Genomic DNA, 20,764 nt, shown 5'->3' with positions numbered 1-20,764 from the left:
ATTGCATCTTAAACGCATGTTCTGGCGGGATGCTTTTGTACATCTTCGTCTACATTCTGCCTGACAATCTGCATTCGAGAATTAAAATAGCCAGTGATGGCAAGGATCAGCCCTGAATTCATACTCAAGTTTAAACAGCAAACAATCATAGGAGTTATAGATATTGAAGATAAACCACAAAAAAGGGTCAGGTAAGAACAAAAGATCCCTAATATAAGCTTGAATTGAAAAGCAAAAGTTCACGAAGATAGCAGCACAATTAGCGGACACATAATGCCGTTAAGGTAAAAAACGAAACCGATCACAAACGACAAAATGATTGTTGAAAGGACCAATGAACTGTCAACTAAATCCTGAAGCAGCAGTGAACATTAAGATAAATTCACAGGAAACAAAAAACTAAATAAATTATAAAATCCAACCGTTATGAATAATAAAATATGATATATTATAAATATGAGACCATATACCTATGGTCTGCAGAAGCATCCTGTTCATCCCCTTTCTTTGTAGCTGACACCATGAACAAGGGAAACGAAATGTCATCAGTTAGACAGGTAACAATTGGACCTTCTATGTATGTTCATCAATATAACTCGTGCTTTAAATACTGGTAGAATTGCACTCACCCGAATTGTGGTTGAAGCTCCAACCTTAGCAGGTTGCACACACATCTGTCTCACATACAGGAATGAGCTATAAATATAAAATAAAACTTCTACCAGCCAAACTAAATGAAAAGTATAATAGTCTGTCGTCAATGGCAATATCGACGAACACTCGATACCTGAACAAGTACCATTATAAGAAGACAAATGACAAATAGTTTTCTTTGCAGAATCCATGGGAGCTGCTGACACACAAATCGAGTATATATGCAGAATATGTTCAAACACAGAACAACAAGAAGGCAAACTCCTGCACTACATGCAGATATACGATATGTATTTCTTCTCTGTATGCAATGCAATGTCTGTAGAAGACGCCGTCAATTTATAGGGAGGAGAAAATAAATCTCCCTTACTTCCTGCATGTTGTTGGGGTTATTTTGATTAAATTCCCAACGAGGATGGAAATGCCGTCTCATCACCCGTTTACGATTGCTTGATTAATGGCTTCCCAATGCTTCGTACATAGAACACAATATTCAGGAAACCTAAAAAGTTTGGATTTTATTTTTACGAGGCACTTGGAAATGCAAGAAAGTGGTCAGCATTTGGGATTTTTACTAGAGAATCTGGTGCAGTTTCATTGTGGGTCATGGCACGTCGATGCATTTTCTCCTACGTAGCTCTCCAGTTGGCAGTGATGGCGTGTCGGTATGCATGGGAAACACTGATTATTGCTGGAGTTTTCGTTTACGAAGTGCGGTTACTTTCAGATCAAGGTGTATCTAGTTTATTAGCTTACGATTTGCATTTTGCACCAGAGTATAAGGAAAACTTGTCAATGTCAAATGAAACATATTAACCTAACGAATATAATGATTACATAACATAATGAATAATGTATATAATGACTACAATAGGTAATGATAGTAACAATAATGATAAGGTATGATAATATAATGTTTATCATAACAATGATAACGATGATAATCATAAGTATGATAATCAGATTGTTATAAGACTAGATTCGGACTCAAGAATCGGGGAATTAACGATTGCATCTCGAGCGAGCTCGGCGTAAGCGACAAAATAGGGTTTCAGAATTGTGCAGGTATTCGTTTCTAATGGAGGGTGCAAGAGGAGGGAGCTCGACTCCCTCCTATAAAGACGCAGCAGCTGGCAGAGGCAAAACACCGATAATCAGCAGCAAAAGTTTTGCGGATGGTAGGAACAAAGATAAGGAAAAGGAAACAGAAGGGAACAAGACCAAGGAAAACAGTAGCACAAAGGACATGGAGGAAGAAGACAAAGTCAGGGTGCAAGAGACAAAAGACAAAAGGGACCCTGCAAACCTAAAGTAGAAATTCCTCCTAGAATAATATTAAATGACCCTGCTCTACATACGCATAGGGAACACATGGGAACCTACGCCATTATCTATAAATTCATGGGACTCTGGCCCACTGAAAGAGCTTTACAGATGTGGATCAAGTATCACTCGAAACCCAAAGGAAACATTGACCTACATCTTGGGTCAAAGGGATTCTTCACAGTAGTGTTCTCAAACATCGAAGACAAAGACAAAATATTTGAAGGAGGACCCTACTTTTATGCAGCACCTCGTCTCTATATGAGCCCTTGGAAGATGAACTTCGTTCCTGAGCGGGAAACCTTTACTTCAGTCCCTGTTTGGGTAAGGCTCTATTCTCTACCTCTGGATTATTGGAAAATAGAATCGCTAACTACCATTGGCAATAAATTAGGACGTTTCATCAAAACTTCTGAAGCCACAAGAAGGGGAAAATATACCTCCTTCGCAAGAATATGTGTGGAAATGGATCTATCATGAAGTAATCTTGGAAGTTTTTGGTGAATAATGGGTGCAAGCAGTAGACTACGAGCATATCCCATTCAGATGCCGTAGATGCCATGAACATGGAAATTTGTTCAGAGACTGCCCTCTTGGTAAAACAGAGAATAAATGGAAACCTGATACAATGAAAGAGACTGATAGCTTTCAGAAACTGACAGGTAAAGGGAAAGCAGGAAAAAAGGGGCCAAAGCAAGAACACAACAAGGCATAGAAAAGCAGTTAGAACAAGTTTCAAGTGCTGGAAGAGAATGAAGAAATCATGAGAGAAAACGAGTCTCAGGAGAAAGGTCCTAATGAAGAAGAAAAGGAAGAAGACAAAAAACATTCTCAAGATACTGGTTATCCAAAAGAGCCAATGACGATTGAAACAGAAATGGAAATGGATCAGGAAATGACCCAAAGTGAAATGGATCTGGAGGATCAGGAACTACTGGAAATACCTTGATAAGGAGAACCTGGATCTAGAAGGATTCTTGATGCAGGGAACCAAGGGAGGAATAGACTCTCTACCTCAAGAAGAATTCAACAGAATACAGCAATTGTTTTTATGGAAAGCTCAGGAAAAAGGGATGGATAAAGGTAAAAACATTCACAAGCAAGAGCACTGAGGTGTGAAAACTATGAAAGCAACTCCACGATTAGCGACTAGAAATCCAGGAAAGAAGAGGGGCAGAAAAAACCAAAATGAGCTCCTCATGGAGTGTGGAAAGCTAATGATAGATTCGGGTAAGATGAAAGACCTAACCAGTTACTCCTTTACAAATATTTAATTATGAAGTTCATATCTTGGAACATTAGAGGTCTAGGTAGTAAAAGAAAGCAAAGAATGCTAAGTAACAGAATGAAACTAGCAAGGTGGGACATTATCTTCATTCAGGAAACAAAATGCTCTATTCAGAAATTAAAACAGATCAACAACAAATTGCTTAACAGATTTGAGTTTCTAGAAGTTAAATTAGAGAACACAGTGGGAGGTATCCTAACTCTATGGAACCCACTAAAAGTCAGCAAAATAGATGCGGAAGCATCCAGGAATTACTTATCAATAATTTTTCAACCAGTTGGGGTGTCAGTTACCTTCCTAGTCACTAACATTTATGGGCCTCAAAGAATAGATGAAAAACTCAGGTTTCTTGAATCCCTAGTTGATCTTAGATGTAGACATGACAAAATTCCTTGGATCTTGGGAGGAGATTTTAATACGATTAAATCTCTTTCGGAAAAAAAAGGTGGTATTAGACTACTAAGTAAAGATTCAATAGTTTTCCAAAACTTCTCAGAGGATATGAAACTAGTGGACTCTGAAACGCACAATGGTCATTTCACTTGGAACAATAAAAGAGGAGGGGAGGCACAGGTCACCTCCATATTAGACAGATTTTTGTTATCAGAGGAGCTTATGCTCACAAACAAAGAAATTACTGCTAGTGTTCTCCCCTTTGGTGGCTCGGATCACTGGCCGATTTAATTAGAAATCAAGGGGATCGATTCTCCCAGGATTGGACCCTTCAGATTCGAGAATATTTGGCTCTCCCATTCAAATTGTATCAGCAATATAGAAAAATGGTGGCCCGAAGATTTGCAGATACAGGGCACTACAATGTTCCTCCTTCATAAAAAACACAAGCACATAAAACTCAGGCTCAAAGAATGGAAAAAGAAGGAGTTTATCAACATTTTTGTGGAAATCAAACTCCAAGAACTCAATCAAGCACTGATTACGGATGGTTTTGATAAAGTCAAAAATGAACAAGCTGATAAATACCATCATGAATGGGAGACATTATGCAAACAAGAGGAAATCTTTTGGAAACAGAAGTCTCGAGTTCAGTGGCTCAAAGAAGGTGAACGTAATACCAGATTTTTCCATAAATCCACCATGGCCAATAGAGCTCACAATAGAATCTCTTCGATACTGAATGAAAATGGAGCTTCTGACCTCTCATAAGGGTATCGAAATAGTGTTGGTGCAGCATTTCAGAGGCATCAGTGAGGAAAATAATCTAAACGGAGAGCAATATATCAAGGAAATTACAAAAAAATTCCCTAAGCTGGTGTCTAGAGAGGACAATTTTAACCTGAATAAACCAGTAACTGAAGATGAGGTAAGTGAAGTTATTAAAGACATGCAGAATAGCAAAGCTCCTGGACCAGATGGTTTCAATGTAGACCTTTTCAAGGCATGCTGGAACATTGTCAAAGGGGATATTCTAAATGTGGTAGAGGATTCCAGAAGGAACAAGACTATTCTAAAAGCCCTCAATACCTCCTTCATCTCCCTGATTCCCAAACAGGATTCAGCCTTGACTGCTGATAAGTTCAGACCCATTGCTTTATGCAATGTGGTTTATAAAATTATATCCAAGGTGGTGGCTAGTAGACTCAAACTTGTACTCCCTTCTTTAATTTCAGGAGAACAATCTGGTTATGTGGAAGGCAGACATATCCTAAACAACATTATTCAAGCTCATGAAGTAGTTCACATGCTTACCAGCAAGAAACAGGTTGGTATGATCTTGGAATTAGACATTGCCAAAGCGTATGACAAGGTGAACTAGATCTATGTCAAGAAGGTCCTTTCTGTGTTTGGGTTCGATCACAATTGGATCAGATGGGTTATGGCTCTGGTTACTTCTTCTAGCTTTTTGATTTTAGTGAATGGTTCACCCTCGGGAATCTTCACTCCTTCTAGAGGTCTAAGGCAGGGAGATCCTCTCTCTCCCTTTCTCTTCATCATCATGATGGATGGTCTAGGCAGGTCCATTAAACAGGCCAAAGTTGTGGGAATAATTAAGGGCCTTCAGTTAACAGAGAATGGTCAATCAATGACTCACGAACAATTTGTGGACAACACTATGCTGCAAGGTATTCCTACAGTCAAAGAAGCCTTGGCTTACAAAAAAATCCTACTTGATTTTGCCTTGGCGACAGGTATGGAAGTCAATCTCTCCAAATCTAAAATATTTTTCTTTAATACTAACATTGCCATTTAGAGAAATATCTCCATAATTCTGGGCTTCTAGAGGGATTCCCTACCTTCAAAATATTTGGGAATTCCCCTCACAGCTAAGCCGCTGCACAAAAGTATTTGGGAATTGGTGCTTAACAAGATGTAAGACAAAGTTAAAAAATGGACTATCAGATCGTTGAACCTTGCTGGCAGGTTGATTCCCGGTAAAGGTCGTTCTGCAATCTATCCCTGTGTTCTTTTTATCAGCCCTCGCAGCCCCCAAAGGTGTGTTATAGCAATTCAGCAATATTCAGAGAGATTTCCTTTGGGGAAAAGAGGAAACAAGGAAGAAATGGGCTCTGGTTTCTTGGGAAAAAATTTGCAAACCCAAGAGTCATGGGGGCCTAGGCTTAGATGATCGAGAGATTCTAAGTAAAGTTTTGGGAGCCAAGCTATGTTGGAGATGGGTTAAAGAACCTGAAGCTCAATGGGGCATGACTTGGAAAGAAAAATATGCAAGATCCTGGCAAAAAAATATCTTATAAGAATGTTGGGAAACATAAAAGGCTCCTACATCTGGAATAAGGCCTAGGAAAATAGAAGCCTAGTTCAAAACAACAATTTCTGGGAGATCATAGAAGGAGATCTAGCTCTCTTTTGGGAAGATAAATGGCAACAAGAACCTATGCTATTAAAAGAGGATTTTATGAGCCTCAAGCAAGACACTGACTCCCAAGGATTAATCAAAGTTAAAGATTTCTAGAATCTTCCTCACGACACTAGAAAATGGAGAAACTGGAGAACCGTAGACTACAGAGATGAGAGTCCTATAAAAGCAAAAACAGAGGCACTCATGGGAATTTTAAGCCAAAGGAAAATATTGGTATCAGAGGGACAAGATCAGTTAAGATGGGGCCTCAATAAAGAAGGCACCTTTAATCTTAGGGAAGCAAAGAGGATAATCCTGAATCTCGATTCTTGCATTCCGGACAATTCCTGGCAACAGCTTTGGAGACATCAAGGGTGGATGAAGATCAAGCTATTCATGTGGTTAGTCCATCACAAGAAAATCTTAACTTGGGAAAATATCAGGAAAAGGGGAGTTATTGGGCCCTCTAGATGTCAGATATGTGAAGCCCAAGAGAAAACAATGGAACACATTCTCAACAGCTACACATTCACCACCTGGTTGTGGGATTCCTTTGCCACTATTTTCTAACAGACAGACAGAGACAAAGGCAGTATTATTAACACCCTAAACAAGTGGAGAAGGAACTTCTCAGACAATGAGCTCCTTAATTTGGCCTGGGCCTTCACACCAAGCTTCATTATCTACAATGTTTCGAAAGAAAGGAATAAAATAATTTTCAAGGGTGAACTAACTATCCCTCTTCATCTGTTGAACCTAATCCTGAAGCAAATTAAGGAGATAGTTAGCACCACTATCCGCAATTATCTCAAGAATCCTCCTACTAATTATGAATTGAAAACTCTCATACAACTGGGTTTACATGAGCTCATTCCCCAAGAACAGTGCATAAAGGCAAAAGATATGGAAACCGAGAATAATTTCTGGCATCCTCCACTGAAAGGTTATCTAAAATGCAATATTGATGGTGCTTCAAAAGGAAACCCTAGAACAGCAGGTTATGGAGGTGTTTTAAGAGATGAATATGGAAATGTCATCTTTGTTTTCCACTGCCATTTAGGGCTTGCCACCAACAATATGGCTGAATTAATGGCTTTGGAGCATTGTTTAGAGCTTTTGAAACTAACACATAGTTAAAATGTAATTGCTGAAGCAGATTCAGAGATATCTATTAATGCGGTCAAGAGAATCAGTTGTGGAATAGCGCCAGAGAAGGTCTCGAAACACTGGAGACTAATTCAGGTGTATCAAAGAATTCAAAATAATCTTTTGAGTCTTTGAACTGTTAGTTTTAACCATGTTTGAAGAAAATCCAATAAGTTCACGGATATTCTGGCTAATCAAGGTGTGATAAATTCATAGTGCAGAACTGAGCTGAGGTGGCAGGAGGCACCTCAGAGCAGTTTTAAAGCTCTCTGCAATGAACAAGCGGTGGAGGACAGAGAGATTTTCAATTATTGGGCCAGAGTAAATGGTACAAAATGAAGGTTTCTAAGCATGTTTATTTTCAGTACTTCAGTGGGTTCCTGGGTGAAGAGCATGCTCAAACCGGTCACTCTTCACTGAGGTGTGAGATGCCGTATCTCCTTACTTCTTCGATTTGGAGCACTAAGTCCTTTTCCCAATCCACGATAGTCTTAGAAACCCATTCTAAGGTGTTATTACACGAACAAAATGGTTGGTTCTTTCGGACGGCAGCCAGCTTCTTTCATTTGGCTTACAGGGGAGAAAACCAAACACATAGTGGTTTCCGGTTGCTCGCTGGGCTTCAGGTTGGTAAGTGGTATAAGGATTGTGGGAGCGATTCCACTAGGCTCCTGACGCATGGCAAGGGACGGTGAGAAATACCACCTCCCATTGCGCCCTATCCGTTGTAGGGAAAAGTATCCAATACGGAATGACCCTATCCCACTCTAAGGGTGATAGTTCCTTAGCAACAATCAAAGCAAAGCTATCTAAGATTACTTCTTTATGAGATGTAAAAGGGGGAAGAAAGAGATCCACTAACCGATGTCTTCCGCTAATGGTTGATCCAATCTTCTCTCCTTGCTCCCAGCTCCTTGCTCTTTCACGGGCCCAGCTACACAAAGATCCTGCAAAATGACAAGAGAGGGAAACTACAAGAAGCATACATTCATAATTGATTCAAGGATTAGAATAAATCAAATACACAAGTACATCAATACATCATTGAAACACATGCATATAGAAGAACCTCAAATGCTTTATTAATGGAAGAAAGTAAGGTTCAGGAAGTGATACAACCATAAGAGGCCCAATCCAGCATCACCTTCCCAGCGGAAAGAAATCTCCGCTTCACCTCCTTCAAAGCAAATCACCTCAATAGTTCTAAACTCAAACCAACAACAATTCTTTACATTCACAAGATTCCAACCTCTAGATCTCATGGGAGAGAGATCCATATATAGGAGTTTGGAGAGAAGATGAGTCAGCCTGAGATGTGACTAGTGTCCTCTCCTACTCTAGTTCTTCTTCAGTTCTTGAGTCCACTTGGAGGTTCTTGCTTCCACTTGGAGATTTGGAACCTCTTACTCATCACTAGGTGAATTCCCTGATCCAAGTGTCACTTTGGAAGCTTCCTGGGCACTGACTCATTGAGGAATGAGACTTCCACTTGTCAAATCTCGCTCAGTGCAGGTAGCCTTTGTTGGAGTTGACATTCAACGCAGGTAGACCATGGAGCAGTTGACATTCAGCGCAGATGCTTAGTGGAGTAGTTGACATGATCCAGAATTGACTTGTTTTTGAGTAATTTTCAGTGGAGAACTGATTTGGATTGCTGTGGTTTGCTGACCTTGTTCCTCTAGGGGTAGGAACAACATGTTTAGGGACTTTGGATCCCTTAGATTATGGACATTTCATGCTTCATGCTGTAAGGCACAAAAATGTCTATAACAGTTGCCCCCTAAAGTATGAGGTCGTTTATCGAGTGAAATGCTTTATCAGGAGGATCCGAAGTTCATTCGATCGCTGGGAGGTGACCTGTAATAAGATACAATACAATACATTATTTTTCATACTGCTTTCATGATCTAGCTGAGGCGGGCATTCCCATGCTCAGCTTTATAAATACATTTTTCTGTACATAGAACAGACAATCGTCTGAAGGTAGACTGATAATTTTCTGATGAAATTATCATCCTTTGAGTAGGATGATCATCTGCTGCACATGTCAATGTCTTTATTTCCTGAATATATATCGCAGCCCGGATGGATGAAACTAGATCCGGGGTCTTCAAACTCGTCCGATCTTCACTCTAAGTACAAGTCGATCCATGTGAGAATTTCTTGGAGTCGAACATGGAAAGACATCGCTTGATTACCAGTCAATGATGAAAACTGTTAACAAGCGTGAGAGGAATCACCGATAATGATGATGACCCTCAAGGTACTGCAGTACAATTCACATGGTGTGAATAGAGGACTTGGCGTCGAACACCACGAAAAATCTTTCGGTCGAAGGTCATTGATGTATACCTGTCGCCGGAAGTGAGAAACTTGCCATTGAGGCATGCAAGCTTCAAAGTACTGAGGGGGGTGTTCCTAGATCAACTTCTTGGATAATGAGCTAATGTCGACAAGAAGCGATCCGTAAAAGGAGGGCCTTAATGAATCCCACATCAGTGACATGGAACGGAGCTAATGATTGTGATGAAGGTGAAAACGGTCTGTGAAATATGATTCAGGGTGGCGGTCATGAAAGGATGAAAGATGATGTATGGCAGTGGATGGGACATGGTTAACTCTTTCTGAACGACATCTCTTGAACATATAATGACACTGATGCGATGGATCGGTAGCATTACCCCAAATGTGGATGGTATGGCGAGACCATGGTGATGAGACCGGTGAATGAAACAACCCAACCCGATGTGGTACGGAGGAAAAGTGTCATGTTCAAGAGCGACTTGCTACCATAAAAGCTTTGAGATTCTCCCAATTTTTCCCCAGTCATTTCTGACCAGTACCTCTTTATTTTTGTCAAGCTTGAGGAGGATAACATATGCTTGTTCTATAACCTGCCCTTCGGGCAAGCCCATCGCTATGTTTTAACGAGCCTAGTGATGGGGAAACTCGTTCTCGTCTAAATACAAGTTTCTCGCTATTTAATGTTTTTAACGAGTCTAGCGACAAAGACAACTCGGTCCTTTTCATTTTTAGAGAGTCTCAAAAGGTACGTAAAGTTAACTCCAAAGGTCCTTTTTCGTCATCTGATCCCTTAAGTCCGAAAAAGTATAAAACAATACAGAAGGGATGAATGTTCGATAGTTTTATCGAGCCGAACTAGACAAGCGCTCGATCTTTTTGTGCAATAATCCCTCAGGTCCAAAAAGATTAAAATTTAGAGGAGGGATAGCTCTTCCAGTCGCTTTAACGAGTTGGAAGGCCAAAACTCGACAAACTTTTCATACTTTACGAGTCAGATGAAAGGAGCTCAAAGAAGACTCGTATTTTGAGGGACGAGTGATAAACAGGGATAGCAGCAGATTCCAGGTACAGGTTGGAATTTTCCAATCACGACAGTGTCACAAGGATGGCTAGGTGAAATCACTCGTCGCAGTTGTTCCTCAAAATAGGTAAACAATCATGTGGAAGTGAATGATCGGCCAAATGAAAAGTGGAGGTGATGGTGCAAACACGACCAAGGCTTTTATGGCTGATGAATTTACGATCTCAAATGGTTATTTACCGGTTCATTTTTTCTGGATGAGCTTGAACTCTGGGGGAAGCTTGCTCATAGGTGCATTTATTTTTTAACGAGCATGAACTTTGCCAAAACTGCTCGTTGATAAGTTTGCATGCCCCCAGCATAATAACGCAAATCGAGGTGCATGCCCCCCAAGCTTCATTGCATTCAACTCGGTGGTTGGAATGAAGGTTTACCTTTGAGATTTGGAAAGGGGGTTTGTTTCATTTTTTAATGAGGTTGACACAGTAAAAGAACTATCCTCATGGCTCCTTGTTTCATTTTTTAACGAGGTTGACACAAGATAAGAACCGTCCTCGGAGCCCACTGTATTTACAGTATTTCCATTAGGGCGATGATCCATGCTGACAAAATGTTTAGGAATCTTCCGAATCCATTAGATATAGAAGATTTCATATTGTAGGTTTCCACTGTGGCCACTTCCGCCAGATTACTCGGAGGCGGTAGGGCAAAAGTACCCATTAAGGCAGGGTCTTTTAGGAGACCTACTCCAATATTTTGAAGCGAATGATTGCTTCCATGGATCATTGGAATGTTTCCCGTAACTTGTGAACTGCTGGGGAAGAAGGTTTGTTGGTCGACGACTGTTATTCCTCCTTGAAAGGGAAATGCAATCTTCCTGAAGTAGGTCGACACAACTGCGGCCATGGCATATATCCAGGGCCTTCCCAGTAGGATGTTGTAATCAAGGTTTCCGTCGATTACTTCAACATCAACTTCTACTGTTTTGCCCCCCAGTTCAACTTGAAAGTTACTTAAAATCCCGTATGGAGTGTATGATCGTCCATCAAATGCTTTTAACATCGTTGACGATTTCGACAAGGGTGGTGAGCCTAAATTTTTCCAGCAACTCATCGACAGAAGACATGTAGATGCCCCCTCATCAATAATTGTTCGATGAACAGTTTTGTTGAGGGTTTTCACTTGAATAAGGAAAGCTAGTTGAGTTGGTAATTGAGGGTCATATCCTTTATGATCAAAGGCCACAAGATTGGAATCCATTGGGCCAATCCTACCTATTGTTGATAATAAAGCTTGCTCTTGGGAGGGGCAATTTTTCGGTACCTCAAGTGTCGACATAGCGGACGGCGATTTGGCCAGGTCCTCTACTATATTATAATTCTGTGCTACTTTGGCACGAGGATTAAATGTCGATTTGTGTACTACTCCCTTTGGCGACTTTATCATTGGTTCAGGAATGATGGGTGGCACAACTTCGGTCAAAGTTGTTGTCGAACTACTAGGTTGTTTATTAGCCTTGTTTTTCGACAGCTGTGGATTCCCCGTAATCTCTATTCCTTGTCAAAACATCATTCTGCTGCTTTGAGGTAGACAACATAAGCACTTGGGATCGGGAAGCATTTTGATTAGCAACCAGTTTGGCTCCCGGGCTTGGAAACGAATCAGTCAATACTGCTGGGGTTTTTGAACTCTTAAAGAGTTTCTTAACTTCAGCTATATGTGGAAAATCTCTCGTCCAATGATCCTCATCGCATATATGACACCCTGCAGGGGGTTTCCTTTTTCTCCCTTTTTTCTTCTTGCCCCCTGGTTGCTTCAGTTGTTTGCCCTTGTCGGTTGACATGGCATTTACTTCCGAGGCAAGAAGTTCTTCATTTGCATTTTGACTAGAAATTTTGTGTTTTCCAATCACGCCATCGCCGGCGTGAGAGTCATTGTTTGATTTAGGAGGAGGAGGAATTGAGAATTCCGGTCTAGGGGCGTCAGGTATTTTGTCGTAGAGCGTGCCGGACTGAGTATATACCAAGTCCAGATATTGCGCACGAGCGATAACCTGCTCTTCCGTTACGACTGCCCCCTTTGCCACATCTTCTGTGATGGCAGGAAGTAATGACTTGATAAACCATTCAGCTAATAGCTGATCGGGAACGTACATTTTTACCATCCTACGACGACGTCGCCACTCATGTATATGATCAGATATGTGGGTGGCGGTCGTCTGTTTGAAGTTGGTAAGGAGTTCTGTTCCCGTTTCGTACCTTATTGGTAATTGAAAATGGGTTAAGAAAGTCATGGCTAAGGTACTGAAGTTGTCGAACGAAGCTCTAGGCAATTCAATGTACCATTTTGCCGCTGGACCCGTTAACGTCCTTTGAAAGAGGCGAAGTCTTATCGAATCATCATTCAGGGTGTTTGATGAACACCACAGATGAAATGTCATCACATGATTCGACGGATCTTCACCCGGATTTCCATTAAATTTAGGAATATCTGACGGAAGTTTATGCGGAATCGCTGGCCACCAAGGGACATAAGCAATTGGATCATTCGTCAGCCGGTTTAGATCTGGTAATTCTAGAGTTGCTACAAAGGGCAACTGTTGATTCAGGTTAGATGAAGTATATCCAGGATAAGATGGGATCGCCTGAGAAATGGGTCTTTGCAAACCAGCATAATGTTGGCAACTTTGACAAGGTTGATGGGCATAACCATTATAGTATGGTTGCCCATTACTTAAAAAGACTTGTTGCTCAGGTCCTTGATATGATTGCTGGAATGGCGGTTGTTGAGATTGAACCAGCTCTGGTCGTTGGACCATTTGCTGTTGACCAATACTGGATGATTGACCACGATGAGGAGTCACAGTACTTGTCTGAGCCTAAGTCGCTCTAGATAAGGAGGCACTACCCTGAGATTGTGATTGAGTCGTTGAGACAAGAGGTTGTTGTATTGCAACCTGAGAAACCTGGGGTTGACATACAACAGGTAGTGCTTGTACTTGCGACGCATTCACCATAGCAGGTGTGGTGGGAATATTCGACACAGGGTGTACTGGTTGCATTGAATATACAACCCCTGGTTGTTGAGGCAGTATTGGTACCCAACCGCTGGATGTAATTCCAGTTTGACCTGAACTTTGTTGTAAACTCCCATATGGTTGTTCTCTGGGAGGGAACAATGAAAGAGCATACTGCCCTCCATATGGTGGAAATCTAGTACTTAAAGGGTAAATTGGTCTTTGAAGACACATTGGATCAATTTGTTGAGTTTCAACATAAGAAATACCAGATGATAATCCGGATGAAGAAATAGGAACTAACCATGTCGTCGTCCCTGATTGGACTCCGGCTTGTTGTTGACAATTTGCCGGGACAGATGGTATACCAGCGAACATCGTTGGAGTAGCAGCAGGAGGCTCTGCTGTTGCTGTGTCGGACGACACAGTCCTAGATGTCGACGGTTGTTCAGACATATCTAGTCTATCCAAAATATTTCTTAGCGATTCTACAAGAACTTACGATGCCAAAAGAATAACTTCGAAGATCAACGAGGGAATGGTGATGATTATTCCATTTAAAATAAATTTTAACGACACTTAGACACAACTTGCTTTTTCAATTTTAAAGAGTCGAGAAAAAGCTAAAGATGACTCTAGTCTCCTTCGATGTTTTAACGAGCCCGAAGTGACAAATTCTCGAATGGACTTTTTCAGTTATAGAATTTGAAAAAGGCCAAAAGAAACTGCTCTGGAGTTCTAGGCAGAGGGTGTGCCAAACTTTTCGCAAAACCACAGAATACGTTTTACGGTACGGGTGGTCGATCTTCGTGAATGATGTGTTCACTGCATTGCGATCAGTAGGGCGGCCGACACGACTTCCTATGGATAAAGGCTTTATTCCTATAGGGGTCTCCCAATATATACGCGACGGTACGTGGGAGCACAAGTCCGTATTGATACTTATCGCTTCACCGTGGAGGAATCACCCAACCACTCAACACTAAGATATCACGTTTAACGACGCCGGAACACATCTCTAGCTTAGACCTCTATATGTTTGCGTTATGTTTCAAAGCGTTGTTATGTAAATTCAATTTATTTTAGGTTGATCTTGTTTAGCAGTTTGCCTTTATGGATCACCACGAGATGTATGGTACAACTCCTAAATGCAGTCTAAAGATGATAAGCAAGCTTTTTCAATCTTTTCAACTTATGAAAATCTTAACTACTGAGGGAAAATAAAGACATCATCTTTTCACACAGATCATAGAGCACACACTAATGCACTTTTTCCTAAATCAACATGCAAGCTGTCAAAATGCACATGCACAATGCAGGTATTTCTTTTCTCTTTCTTAATGTTGATGTATTACAAAAAGAAAGCTGTTGTATAACTTTGAATTCAATTTCAAGTGAAAGCAAACAAGCTTTTGTCCAAAATCAAAAGACACCTTAAGATTTACTTGTTTCAACACTAGAAATACATAAATTCAAACCATATGACGAAAGCAAAAGCTCAATCAGCTATGAACAGCAAATAAACTAACTCTTAAGATCAAAACGACACTTATCACAGGTCTAGATCTAAGAGGCCACAGCAAGACTAGTTCACTTTCGTTATGGGAAACTGCAAATGATGTAAGAAGTACACAAAGAACAAATACAGTTTCTTTATACAACTGAGGCGGAATAGTGACAAAGAAAGGTGGTTTCAGATAGGTACATTGACTGCTAACAGGCTGCAAAAACAAGGCTGAAAACTGGGCAACAGAAATCAGAGAACCCCAGTTGCACAAGGCAAAACTGGTTCAGCGCAACCTCAACACTGTCAGTTTGACATTCAGCGTAGGTAGCCTTCACGGGACCTGCGTTGAAATGCAGACTGCCTTCACAGCAGTTGCGCTGAAGGAGAAACGATCGTTTCCCTTTGGTTCTGGGTCACATATTGCTCAAAAAACAACAGTTTTTGGCCAAATAAAAGCTAACAATCAGGTACACACTAAAGGATGATTCAAAGGAGGATGAAAAGCTATCACTAAGAGCTATTAGAGTCCTTGCGGATCAGCTCTTCAAATCATAAACATGCCCAGGAACTGAGCTAGAGTAGCTGCCCTCTACTTTGCATTTGAAAGATCCAAATGCAGTTTGATTCGGTACTCCCTGTGTTTAGGAAATGAATAGCAAAAACACAAACAACCAACAAGATACGATCCCCAGCGGAGTCGCCAGTTTGTTGTAGGGAAAAGTATCCAATACGGAATGACCCTCTCCCACTCTAAGGGTGATAGTTCCTTAGCAACAATCAAAGCAAAGCTATCTAAGATTACTTCTTTATGAGATGTAAAAGGGGAAAGAAAGAGATCCACTAACCGATGTCTTCCACTAATGGTTGATCCAATCTTCTCTCCTTGCTGCTTGCTCCCAGCTCCTTGCTCTTTCACGGGCCCAGCTACACAAAGATCCTGCAAAATGACAAGAGAGGGAAACTACAAGAAGCATACATTCATAATTGATTCAAGGATTAGAATAAAACAAATACACAAGTACATCAATACATCATTGAAACACATGCATATAGAAGAACCTCAAATGCTTTATTAATGGAAGAAAGTAAGGTTCAGGAAGTGATACAACCATAAGAGGCCCAATCCAGCATCACCTTCCCAGCGGAAAGAAATCTCCTCTTCACCTCCTTCAAAGAAAATCACCTCAATAGTTCTAAACTCAAACCAACAGCAATTCTTTACATTCACAAGATTCCAGCCTCTAGATCTCATGGGAGAGAGATCCATATATAGGAGTTTGGAGAGAAGATGAGTCAGCCTGAGATGTGACTAGTGTCCTCTCCTACTCCAATTCTTCTTCAGTTCTTGAGTCCACTTGGAGGTTCTTGCTTCCACTTGGAGATTTGGAACCTCTTACTCATCACTAGGCGAATTCCCTGATCCAAGTGTCACTTTGGAAGCTTCCTGGGCACTGACTCATTGAGGAATGAGACTTCCACTTGTCAAATCTCGCTCAGCGCAGGTAGCCTTTGTTGGAGTTGACATTCAACGCAGGTAGACCATGGAGCAGTTGACATTCAGCGCAGATGCTCAGTGGAGCAGTTGACATGATCCAGAATTGACTTGTTTTTGAGTAATTTTCAGTGGAGAACTGATTTGGATTGCTGTGGTTTGCTGACCTTGTTCCTCTAGGGGTAGGAACAACATGTTTAGGGACTTTGGATCCCTTAGATTATGGAAATTTCATGCTTCATGCTGTAAGGCACAAAAATGTCTATAACACTATCTTTCGTTCAAATAGGCATTGTGATATTGTTCTGTGCCGTCCGATTTCGCTGTTGAAATCAACGGTTAGATTTGAGGGTGCAGCTTCGTGGGGCCTACATTTCTTTCACACCTTTCAAAACGTTGTAATAGGAGTTCTCGGTGTGATCTTTTCAGTCAAACATCTTTTTTTCCATCCTTGGAATTTATTTGTAAGGTTAGCTTTGTTCTTGCTGAGGGGAAGGCCATTCTACATCAGAATGACTGGTTTTCCTGGGTCCTTAAAGCGTAAATGCTTTTTGTAGATGCTATTACTTTATTTTTTGGATAATGAAATAGAAGGACAATCTCTTAGTTCAGCAAAAAAAAGATAATCAGATTGTTATGGGTTTTAAGATTCAAAATGTTTTAGTATTTTTTTTTGTTCTGGGTAGAAAATTAATTATTATTGAAAAAGTGAATAAATTTGGTGTTGTGATAACTATTTTGAAAATCAAATATAATGTCAGTCAAAATAAACAAATTATTGAAATCAATAATTTTGGTATTGTGATAAATATTTGAAAAATTAAATAAAATGTGTGTAGAAACAAATAATTTAAAAGAAATATTTATTTATTTAATCTTTTTATTATAGTAAATAATATTTTTTTTTATTTAGGGTGTTTTGGGAATCATTCATTTTAATATTTGGTTATGAAGTTTATGAGAATTTATCTTATTTCACTGATGATTATTTTTTTTCTTTATTCCAAACTATCCGGGGAATTGACTGATGCCAAGTTCAAGTATGAAACTCATATTCTTATTTTATGTATATTTATTTTCTTCTTAATAGATATTTGAGTTTAAAGTTGATTATTTGATTTTTCCTTCTATAATTTTATCACGCATAGTTATGGTTTAAGTTTTGATGTAATAATATTTTTAATATTATTTTTATTTTACAAAATAATTTCTTATTCTATTCTCTAATGATGTAATCATCAACATTAAAAATACTTAATATTTTTTTTATTAAAATTAAAAACAATTTAAAAAAATATACTTTTAATTAAGAAACACATGCTTTAACAAGGAAAATAAAACAAATTTTATTTTTTTTAATCTTTAAATTATAAAATATAAATTATTTTTAAATGTAAAAATAAAATAAAAATAATAATTACACTATAAGAAAGACCCTACTACAGAATATAACATCTCAATATTCTATATTCAAACTAATTAATTTGAAAGGAAAAAAAAAAAAAAAAAACCTAACCTCATGAGTGCTCGAATCCTTCCTAATCACATAATCGAGTTCATAAGGGTTTTTAATAAATAGATTGCTACGGTCTTCTATGTAAATTGGTTTATATATATTTGGTCTATTGGTTAGGTGTAAGTTTTATTTTTAAAACCAAAAAAAATTATATTTTATATAATTTTAGTAGGTTTAATAGTTAAAGGTATGTGATTTTTAAAAAGATCACAGATTCAAAATTAGAAACTTTTTCTAAATGTCATAGATTCAAAATTAAAAAGATAAAATATATAATATTATTGAATATTTTTATTTCATTTCTATTATATAATTTTATTAATAAAAAATAATACATAGTAAATATATAATTTTACATCATATTTTTTTAAATAAATACTAAAAAAAAATCCTATGAAATTTAACATTATTAAGTATTTTTATTTCAATTCAATTGTATAATTTTATTAATAAGAAATAATACTTAATAAATATATAACTTTATTTCATATTTTTTTAAAGTAAACACCCAAAAAAAATTTGATATAATAATCTTTCTATCCTAATGCCTCGAGTGGACATCCTCCATCCTCCATATTATTTTGAAAAACAAAAAAAATCAAATCCTTAAAGCATTTAAAATACTTCCTTTTAAATCTCCACTGAGTTACATTTCATTAGTTATATTAACTATACATGTTTATGTGAAAAGTTTTCTCATCTTATTTGTTATATATTATATATATTGCAATATATATATATATATATGTTTATGATGATAAAAGAAAAACACTTGGTTTTACTTGTATGTGTATATTTTAATGTTATTAATGCATAAATACATTGAACACATGTGTATTTATGCACTTTTCAAGTTAATGTGATTGTTATATATTGTATGTGTATATTTTAATGTTATTAATGTGTAAATGCATTGAACACATGTGTAGTTATGCATTTTTTAAGTTAATGTTATTGTTACATTTAATGATATAATGTACTTTTTTTCTATATATAAATGGTTTATGAAATGTATTAGGGTTATTTGTCTGGTATGAATGTAAAAAAATATATTCAAATTCTTTGAGTACATGCCAATGAAGTCCAGTGCAAGTTTTAGGTGATGTTGAAGACATTGATACATGCTTAATATTATAAAATCTTAGTTAAACAAATTTTATAAGATGTTTAAAAAAAAATACATGTTAATTGATGCGAGAGCATCATTATATTTTAAACAATCAAATATATACAATAAATATTGGGAAAAAAAATATCAATTTTTTGTTTATACGCTAAAAGGAGGGCTTATTTAGAATATTATTTCTTCATGATGACAAAAATACATGATGTGTTGTCACATCCCATTAGCTTTACAATTTCAAAACAATTAAGGATTGGATGAAGTTTTTATATCCTGTATATAGTATAACCCCTTATTCATCTTGGTGATAAAATATTTTGGAATTAACACATGTCTTCAAACATGAGACACAACATCTATTATATTTGACTAGATTTTGATATTGTCACTAGGTTGTTGATCAATTCCATACTTTCATGGATATCTAAAGAATCTAGAGAAACCAGTCTAGAAATATGCAAATAATATTAAGCTTATGGGGATCTTTATATGACTTCCCCAAAATATTACATTATTGTTTGAAAATTTTGTTAGTATTTCCTAAGGCTTCTCATGAGGACATGAGGCTCAAGGAGAAATGAGCTATGAGGTATACTTGCATCTTTTCTTTAGCTTTGATGTGTTTGAATGATATGGCATTTGAGGATGCTTTATTTTATTTTTTTGTTTAGTTTTCCTTATCACCCACATTACCACTATTAAGGAAGTTACAACAATAGTTTTATTAGGGTAAGCACACTTAGTAAACACACTAATATGACCTTAACAAAACTTCTCATTTACTTTAGGTTGGCTCCATGAATCCATAGTAGGTGTTCCAATATATGTAAATTGACATGTAAACTACATTGTTTTCGTGTATGTTATAGTTAACCTTGGCCAGCATGTACAATAATATTTGGCTAAATAAACTAGTGCCAAAAGATAAAACGCCTTAGGAATATTCAGCAAGAAATTATTGCATGAATTATCGTAATGCATTAATGGTTATGATCTTGTTAATAACTGTTCAATCCAAAGTAAATATGTTTTATCACAAAAAATACAAACCATTGAACTTAGATCTCATGCAATAATAGAATGAAATAAGTTTTCCTTTAGTGTGTAAGGCTAAGATTTGATTAGATAAACTAAATATGGAAGATGTGCTTGAGTTACACCTTAATAATATGGTAAAATAATAAAAATATTAGTATTTTCCAAAAATTCAGATCTTAGTTATAACTAAAAAATTATAGAAAATACACATTCAAAGTGATGAAGAACAACAAAAGAGTGTCCAAAATCACTTAAAGCAATGGATCTTGGACACTTTTCCCAGGGAAATGAGTACAACATGTTAAAATATCCCAATGATTATTATTTTATAATATCAATGATAATTATCCATCTAATAAATCTTATGAATGGAGGCAGAGAATATCATAACATTTCACCAAAATTATTAAAATTGAATATAAATAAAGTTGATCATGTAGTAGATTAATGTCACTATTAGATCATGTTTATAATCTTGGAAGAAATCTAAAAATTAAATATAATTGAGAATAAAGTCAGAA

General features: G+C 37.7%; 1 pseudogene; it reads left to right on the top strand.

Annotated features, from left to right (window-relative positions):
- The window catches only part of LOC149212935 (uncharacterized), a 51,810-nt pseudogene that overhangs the window by 19,098 nt on the left and 11,948 nt on the right, over positions 1-20,764 (top strand).

This window comes from Pinus tabuliformis, chromosome 1_1 (assembly GCF_031772625.1).
Source record: "Pinus tabuliformis cultivar Carrire ecotype Pingquan chromosome 1_1, CPIR1, whole genome shotgun sequence".
Lineage (NCBI taxonomy): Eukaryota > Viridiplantae > Streptophyta > Pinopsida > Pinales > Pinaceae > Pinus > Pinus tabuliformis.
The sequence above is the reverse complement of the archived record's forward strand: the minus strand, read 5'-3'. Positions and strand labels throughout refer to the sequence as shown.